A 9,807-nucleotide genomic window follows, 5' to 3' on the forward strand; every position below is an offset into this window, starting at 1 on the left:
TCAATGTTATCATATTTTGTTTCCATGAATTAATTAGTTCATATATTTGTTTATCCAGCCTTAATTAGGCTTTTGCTATGTATATTCACTCAACATTTATTGTGTTTATGCATGCTGGTTTGTTTTGTTACATTCTGGGGATTCTGAGATTCTCTTTATAGAAGATGGATAAACAAAAGCGATTTAACCTGAAATTACCTGAATTATGAATAATTATGAAATTTAACCTGAATTATGAGACATAATCATATGTTGTCGTTGAAGAATTATTTCACCTTTTAGCTGGCTTTTTTTTTTTTCTTGCTGTTGTTGTTAACCAGAGTATATTGATGTAGCTTTATAGTATCCAGAAGTTACAAGTGGTTCCTTAGTGAACTTACTTTCTTGAAGGGAGAAAGGTGCAACAAACATTGTTAATTAGAAGTACACCTAATTAATTAGTAGAAAATGAAATTATATGTCCATCCACTCCATATGAAATAGTTCTCCAAAATCAAAGTTCTTCTTTGAGAGTTTATTTTTTTATGATTCAGACCATATTCATTGATGGTTATGAAAAGAGACAGTGTAAACATCATCTTTGTGTAGCTAGTTCATAGAAAGTTGATATGTTGTTAATTTAAAAGCATTCCCAGTTTAAACACTACCCAAAAGCCTTCTGATCTACTTGTCTTTTGATTTCATCCTTCATTCTGATGTTAAATCTCAGGTACTTTCTCACAAAGGCAAATTTCTGAGTTTTTAACCTAAGGAGCGTGAAAGAAAACATACACAAAGTCTCCTAAGCACATCAGGTAAGTTTCTCTGAAGTGTACTTGATATGGGGGAGATGACACTTACAACCTGATTACAGTAAGAACTGAGAGAAAGTAAACAAGTTATTGCATATTTGCTTGAATGAATCAATCAGTAAGCATTTGTTGAGTGATGTGGCTTTGAGTTGTTACTCAAAAAGTCAAAATACATCAGTCATAAACGACTAAAACAAGCATGTTACTTGATTTACCACTTTCTTTTTTGCATATTTGATATCTAAGAATATTTTTTAAAAGGCAAGCCATATTAGTGTTGGTATTCTTTTTTTGTTTCTTTTATTTTATTGAAGTGTAGTTGATTTACAATGTTGTGTTAATTTCTACTGTACAGCAAAGTGATTCAGTTATACATACATATACATTCTTTTTCATATTCTTTTCCATTATGGTTTATCACAGGATATTGAATATAGTTCCCTGTGCTGTAAAGGAGGACCTTGCTGTTTATCCATTCTATACATAATAGTTTTCATCTGCTAACGCAAACTCCCAATCCATCCCTCCCCCTTGGTAACTACAAGTCTGTTCTAGTGTTAGTAGAGTATTCTTGCATGTAATTCTAATACGCAGTGGTTTCAAATATAAAGTAGAGATTATCTGTACAACAGATTTACTTCTGCCCAGGTAGCATTGCTTCCAAGATCTACAATGAAAAGAGAGATGTATGACACAACTCCTGCTGTAACAGTGCTGATTATTTAACTGTGTAGACCAGCCTAGACACAAGTATCCACAATAGAGGAATGTGTGTGCAAAGAGACAGATGATCAGTTAAGCTGAGTAAGAGATTTTTTCTGACTGCTAGAGCTGAAATGCTCAATTCTTTTCTAATTCTATACCAGCTATTTCATTATTTAGAATAAGGTTTTGCTCAGAGTACATGTCTGCCTGTTCTTCCATATTATGAAATGGTCATTAGAGGCTGCTGCATAGGGAACATATAAATGAAATGATATGAGAGATGTAGCAGTTTCAGTAGATAAGATGATAAATTGATTTGAGGAGAATTGGCTCAAAGAAAAACAGCAATAAGGACCTATGGTAGAAGCAGCCTTTATCAAGAACACAATAACTCAGCTGTCACAGGTTACTGGGCTCTTGGAGGGCTGACAATGAAGTAAGAGCAAAGCTGAGTCTATAGAATGACTCAACCCATAGGCTTAGAAATACATTCTCTCATTCAAGTCAATTTTGCCACATGTTCATCTGGACCCCTTCCCAACAAACATGGCAATATCATCACTTGGGAGATTCAAAATAGTATCAGTGAGCTTTGGTCCACGGGTTTGGCACATGGACAAGATGTTCTGAATTCTGAAAGGAAAATCAAGTTAGAACAATGTTTATTTCTTTTAACAATAGCCTTCGCCTTACTCACTCCTTATAGGTGCTCCACTAGAATATGAAAAATGTATCAGAGTGACAGTGGCACTCACAATGTGACAGAGAAGTTAAGAATCAGCACTAGGAATATTTGAATTGGAGGGGCAGGCGTCACTCTTCCCAGGTTGTTTTCCCTACTAGAGATACTGATGGAGGGAAGGAGGAGGGGGAGAGAAAGAGAGACAAAGACAGAGATAGACAAGCTGACAGAGAGAGACAGAGACAGAGAGAGAAGGGGAGAGAGATTCATCAGGAACAAAATGTAGTGTCTTTCAATGCAAATAAGCTTGTGTTGTCCATCCTCATGGAGGTTTAAGTACACACAGGTAAATTATGAATAATACACAGACAATTTTTAAGGCAGGTCTTTTCAACCCTGACTGCAGTTTAGAATGACCTAGAAGAGCTAACTTATACTAATCCAATCCTGGGTCCCCACCTAGACCAACTAAATCAGAATTTCTGGAAACATAAATCTCCATAGATAATTCTACTGTGGAGCAAAGGTTGGAAAACTATGGTGTATGGCTATAAAGAACAAGATGAGATGTATTTTCAGAGATGAATATTCATCACGTTATTTGAATTTGTAAATTTTGAATTTGTAAACATGTTATGGAGATAAATAGCATCCATACCTCAAACACCAGAAATGGATATAATAAACAACTGTGAGAGAACCCACTGGCTTCAAGACACTTCAGATAAATATAATGAGGTTTCCTCCAGATTTAAATATTCTTTACATTCTCTGACACAATGACTATCTTACAGGTTAAATATACAACTTGTTTTCTTATGCCAACATATGGATATTTGATAGTTCATTAAAAATTAAATAAATTGATTTTTATTTGGTTACTGTTGTCATATGCAAGAAAATGTGAAAAGAATTTGAAATATTTTTTTTTTCTAGGATGCATGCTGTAGTCCTGAACTAGACTTGAGTTCTAGTCTAGTTCTCATCCCAAGGTTTGGGTGACAACTCGACCTACCTGAATATTATTACCTTATTTCCAAAATTGAGTTAATAATTTTTACTATGACCATACAGTATGGCAACTCTAAAGATAAAATTGAATAAACATAAAATAACAAGGTACAGTGTGGATGCAAGTAATACATAGCATAGGTTTTCCTTGATATTTCTCTTACCGTATCATACATCCTTTTGGTTTTAAAAGCTGAGGACGCAATATAAAACTAAAAAGTTTTGGAAGAATATGTGATGAAGCTGAGCTAGTGTTCCCCACTCCCTGGAGTAGGAAATACAGTTCCCACTTGGAGCCAGGGCTGAGAAGAGAGAAGCAAAGTGCCCTTGTGCTGGTCTTGAAAAGTGATGTTCTGTCTCATCCAAATCCAAGGGACCAGAAGGAGAAGAGAAACTTCAGGTAGGTTTTGTGGAATCTGGAAATAAATAGTGCTAATTCTTTACTTCAGAAGTTTATTCCTTGGAGATTAAAATCCCGTGCCCAGAAAGGCATGTGAGAAGGAATGCTAGAAATTAAGATTATGTCTCTTGATAGAGAGAGTCTAAGCTCCATCAGAGAGTCTCTAGAGCTAGCAGAATGGTCCCCAAGGGAATCACAAGTGAGCTTTGCTAGACCTGCATTTAGAGAGACCTCATATTTGGGAAGAAGGGAAAACCTAGCTGCAAGCTTCATGCAACAAAGGATGGGGCAAGACCAGGTATACTTCAGAGGACATCAGAGTGGACAGATGGCCAATAATGGCCAGATATTTCTACCCACAATTCCGGGGCCATATGTAAGCATCACCTCCCTTAGTCCTTCATACTTTAGGGAAAACCAAACAGTTGGTAGAGATAAATTTCAATGTGGCTGACGTTTTGTTCATCATTCATCAGAACTGAGTTTAAAATAGAAGTGATTTTGTCCTACAGTATTAAAGTCACACTTCATGCCTGCCTGAACTAGTGGTCTAGATTTTTACTGAATATGGAATGTGTATCAATAGCATTAAAAAAATACCCATACAAATCTATCATAGGATGAAATTCTCTGAATCTCTTTAGATTGTTGATAATCTAGACTTCAAATAAATTTTGCTGTGTTAAACCTCTCATACAAAATCTCCTTGAATTCTTACCACATTTCTGGATTGTGTATGCTGCTTCTTGCTTCACAGTTCTCTTTACTGTTTTTTCAGTGTCACACTCAACTTGGACCCCAAGCATGCTATAACTTTCAGGTTGATTCTGGTAGGCCAAGCCACCAACTGGAGACCATGTAGCTCTTGCATTAGGCAGATTCAAATTACACTCCTTATTTATATAGTATTGGCCACTATAACAATGAGCAGTTACACACACACACAGAGTTTACCATATTTCACTATGTTTAGTGAACTAAATATGGTAAGACATGAAATACTTCAAACTAGCTTGTTAGAGAGTTGTATTTTTAATATATTAACTGATTGCAGTACTGGTCTTTGCCTTAGGGAGACTGACAAAAGTGGGTCTGGATAGAAGAGCAGTGAGAAGGTCAATTGGTAACTAAAATTAGATAAAGAGGGAGAATGATTTGGGATCAGGAGAGAGCTGGGTCTCGCTATGGCAGAACAAGGAGCACAGCAGACGTTTTCAGGGGATGAGCTGCTTCAGAGCAAGGACTCCTGCCTCATTTGCCCTGCCATTTGGCAACAGTCTGTGTGCCTACAACCCTCATCTCCACCCCCAACCCAACCACACACACAAACAAGTGAACACAGCAAAACAAAACAACAAAAGGGAAGATGGTAGAAGACCTAGATTCTCTGAGAGGAAGTGAGTGATAAGAAGAGTACCTTGACTTCCATTTCTGAAAATGTGGTAACTTATTTATCTTGACCACCCCTTCAACTAACCACTGTTTTTATCGAAGGTGAAAAATAAGTTGCTGCAACAGAGAGACTCGAAATTACAGTGGCTGAAGTAAATGAAAATACACAAGTGACTTTGTCTCATAAACATTACTTAAGCTTCATGTTGTAGTACTACCCAAAGATTTAAGAATGGAGGGGGAGGAAGGGGAGGGAGCCTTGCTGCTCCTCTAGTGAAACTGAGCTGAAACAATAGGGTGTATCCCTACAGGTTGGGTCAGCAGTACCACCACTAAACAAGTCAACACACACACACACACACACACACACACACACACACAGGCACATGCACAACTAAGCAGGATAGGTTTTAGTTTCTGCCTCACAACTCACAGTATCCACATGCCAGTTGCAAATATGAATATATTTATTAGCAAGGCAGAATCTGTCCTGTTAAATGCCAGTGGGATGAAGGTCAGCATTTGAGTTTGATAACAGAAAAAAACAAATCTGAACAGAGTCTTAAAGTGGGTATCAAAAGAGAAAAGGATTTCTTTTGGGGATGGGAGTGTTGTGCTGTCACAACCTTACTAGCATTCATCATTTAGACCCATCTGTATATACATTAGCAACTTGTTACAGGTGAGGGTTAATGTAGCATACTCTTGCACCTTATACATTTACAAATATAAAACATATTTCCTTTCAAGCCAACTTTCACTGATTTATTTGTAGATTTAATAATCTTACTTATTCTGAGCATTTACCCTTGCTTTCTTACTCTGCAGTCAGGAGCTGGCCTCAATACACTAAAGTATGTTCAGCATTATAAATGTACTGCAACCCCCCAAAGCCTGGAATGCACATAATTTGGAGAGTGAAAATGGCTCGAAAGCATGAAGTCTCATTATCCATAGGTAAGTAACCCAAATCTGTGTCTAGATACTTAAACATAAATAGTTCCTGATATCTGGACTGTGACAGATGTAAGTCACATTATCACTTCTTAATTGCCTCTATTACTAAATGCATTACTTCTTTTTGGCTCTTTGAGAACCCTGTGTGAGCTCATGGGGCTCTCTGCTGCTTTGGGTGAGAGAGAAATGAGCACTTTTGCATGGGTACATTGCTGGGATTTTGTTGATACACATCACATTTCTACCCCAGGTTATACTAAATGAGTGACTTAAAATGATCCTTGGGGAGCTTACCTTACACGTGGGCTTCCTCAGCAACCCCAAGTGCCTAAAGCCAGCTCTGCCTGTCACATTTTCCAGTCTCTCCCTGTTCATATCATCTTGTCTCCTGCAGCCCATGGTGCTGTGTTGTACCTAGAGGGGCATTTTGCTTTTCTAAGATAACGGGTCTATTTTATCATCAACATTCTTTCGCTACCATTGAGATACAATTTATTTTTTAAGAAAAATCTCCAAAGTGCCATGCTATATTAAGCAATAGAACTTTAGCTTCCCTGGAAGCATATAAAGTCTGAAGATTTTAGTTGAAAATACAAAATCACGTTTCCTTAGCTGCTGATAGAAATGGGACAATTAGCTCTGTCTTATACATGCACTTTGGGGCATATTTTGTTGGTGGTTGATATTTTTCAATAATACCCTCTCTAGAGCTTTCCTGTCTCTGATTATCAGCTGATGATCTTCAAATCCCTTTGCCCTTTTCTCTTTCAGGCAGAAATTTTAGCTCCTTCATTTATAGGTTTATGTAATATATTCACTGAATGCTTGTCAGAGATGTAGCTTCTATTTTTTTTTCCAGAATCTTTCTTCAGCAATTGCTAACTAAATTTTTCACCTGCATTGAAAGAAACTTAGTCTATGTTGAAATTATGTCAAAATAGCTCACTGAAAAGTGAAAAATTCACGTTATCTCTTTTGAACTCTACAAGAAAATTATTTAACAAATATTTACAGATTTCCTAAAATGTGGTAAATACTCTGCTGGATACTAGGCAAATATAATGTCCAAGCACACTCTCTGGTTCCACTGTAGATAGGCTAAGAGCACCACAAAAGAAAGGTATAAAAATACAAGTTATATGCAATGTATGGTGATGATAAAATGAGTGACCTCTGAATCAAGTTCTGTTTTGCCATGTTAACTATGAAACTCTGGGTAAGTTCCTTACTTTGAACTTGGTTTCCTCATTTGGATAGTGGAATAATAATAATAATGCCTGCTCTGGGGAAGAAATAAGAGGAAAACCATAATTTTCTTAGAACAGTGTCTGGTACACAGTAACCATTAAAGAAATATCAATTATTTTTACTATTGTCCTTAAAGCAGAGTCTAAATACAGGGTTGTGTTCAGAGCCATGGGGCTTAGGGGAGGGAGAAAACTTCTCTCTTGAATAAAAGTAGAAAATATGTGTGACCACAGAGGCAATGTGTAAACTGGATGAATCTTTATGGATTAGTAGAAACATCCTTTGGCTTGGCCCAGCTGTTAAGACATGTGTGTGTGTGTGTGTGTGTGTGTGTGTGTGTGTGTGTGAGAGAGAGAGAGAGAGAGAGAGAGAGAGAGAGAGAGTATGTGTGGGTAGGTATTCAGAAATAGCTCTGATTTGCCTTTTTTTTTTTAAAATAAATTTATTTATTTTTGGCTGCATTGGGTCTCTGTCGCTGTGGGTTTTTCTGTAGTTGAGGTGACTGGGGGCCACTCCTCGCTGCGGTGCACTGGCCTCCCACTGCGGTGGCCTTTCCTGTCGCCAAGCACGGGCTCCAGGTGCACGGGCCTCAGCAGCTGTGGCTCGCAGGCTCCAGAGCACAGGCTCAGTAGCTGTGGCACACGGGCCCAGCCGTTCCACGACATGTGGCATCTTCCCAGACCAGGGATCGAACCCATGTCCCCTGCATTAGCAGGCGGCTTCCCAACCACTATGCCACCAGGGAAGTCCTAAATTTCTTTTGTTTCTTTTTTTTTTCCAACTGAAAGACTAGTCTCATTAAATCCATTAAATCATTTATAATTCTTTGGCAGCAGTCAATCTAACTTTGGCTAATTATTTATAAATAAAATTTATCTGAAATTTGGGGGGATGCACATGATCAAATGGAAGGGTAAAGAACCAGTTGCAGAGAGGTGAGAAACCCAGCGGTCATGGTAACAGTGATTACTCAGGAGGATCACTTGGGTGCCTCTGCCTGAATGAATAAACTCCAACTGGTTTTCTCATGCTTCCCCTTCAGATTCAAGGTTCCCGCTAGTCCTACTTCTGTCTTCGGCCAGTGTCTGCCACTCTCCCCACTTTAAAGGTTTCAGTTTTCTAAAACATCACACCAGTGACAGGGTCACAAGAAATTAAGTGGGTTATCACTCAGGAATATGCAAGCAGAGGGAGTCCCGTGTGAGGGGTCCCACCAGCAGCAAGAGGAAGAGGTAAAATGGGAAAGAGCCTGGGTCTGGGGCAGCTGCCTAAAGCGTATTTCAGAATGTGGGGTGTAGACTGATTGTGAGAAGCTTCTTCTTTGTGTGGGAGGAAAATCCCAGGGATAGGGTGAGTTGCCTTGTCTTGATTTAGGGGCCCTAACAGAAATGAATAGGCTGGGGATTCTGATGTTGTCCACCATGGCAGCAGTTAATGGCTTAGCCAAATTCAGTTTTGCTGTGGGTGACTCACTGCTTCCAATCCTATTTCTCCACAGTTCCCATGGGAGAGAGACTGACTGGTCATGCTTTGGTGATGTGAACATCTCTCATCCATGGCAGTGACTTTCACTTTGGCACATGGAAGGATGGCTGTTCCCCAAAGGAAAAGAAATGGATACTGAGCAGCCAGTTGGTCATAAGGACCAGCTCCTAGCCTTGAGCACATGATGACCGCTAGTCTTTGAAACCTTTTGAAAAAGCCTTTTCCCTTTCTATTCTTTAAAATAAAAGCAATAAATAAATATGAGGAATACATTTCTGGGGGGAGAGAAATGTGATGTTGGAAGAGATGGGGAAACAGGGGTGGGGGAAGGAGAGAAGGAGTGAGGTCAATTCAAAAAATATAAACATAGAAATGAAGATAGTATTCAGATTTTAAATTCCATTCTTCTCTTTGAAATGTATACTATATACAAAACTGCATATCATTGAACCCTTAAGCCTGCCTTTGGGTTTGTCACATGGCCTTATGAGGTATGCTAACCCTCCAAAAACTTCTTGAGATGAAGTGTTCACCATAGCACAAAAGAAAAATGTATTCAATAAATACTGAATTATTTTTAATGAACTTTCACTCATGTTCATGTGACAGTATTCTGTGAGATTTTCACAGAACATTTTATAATACACATGATGTATATTATGAGTGCATTTAATTCAAAGAGCCACATAAAATATTTTGCAAAAATAAAAAAATGTATAAAAATATTTTGTACTTCAAAGTAGATGGCTAAACTATTTATTCCATTTATGAAGTTCTTTACAAATTAATTGACTATCTCTTTCTTGACCACTTATCTATTATTGGGATTGGGACAGGGAAAGTAAAAATTAAGACACCACTGTAAATCAACTACACCTCAATAAAATAACTTTAAAAAAAAAGAGAAAAAACTGAATCACTTTGCTGCACAGTAGAAATTAACAGAACATTGTAAATCAACTATACTTCAAAAAAATAATTAAAAATAAAAAGAAAAGGATTGGATCAGGGAAAGATAAGAGCTTCTCTAAAGATCACAGCATTACAAATAAGGGAACAGAAAAGTTTCAGTGCAAATCTTTAAAGAAGAATTTAAGTGTTCAACTAAAATATAAAGATATGATATAATGACTTTA

Source organism: Delphinus delphis, chromosome 5 (assembly GCF_949987515.2).
Source record: "Delphinus delphis chromosome 5, mDelDel1.2, whole genome shotgun sequence".
Taxonomy (NCBI): Eukaryota; Metazoa; Chordata; class Mammalia; order Artiodactyla; family Delphinidae; genus Delphinus; species Delphinus delphis.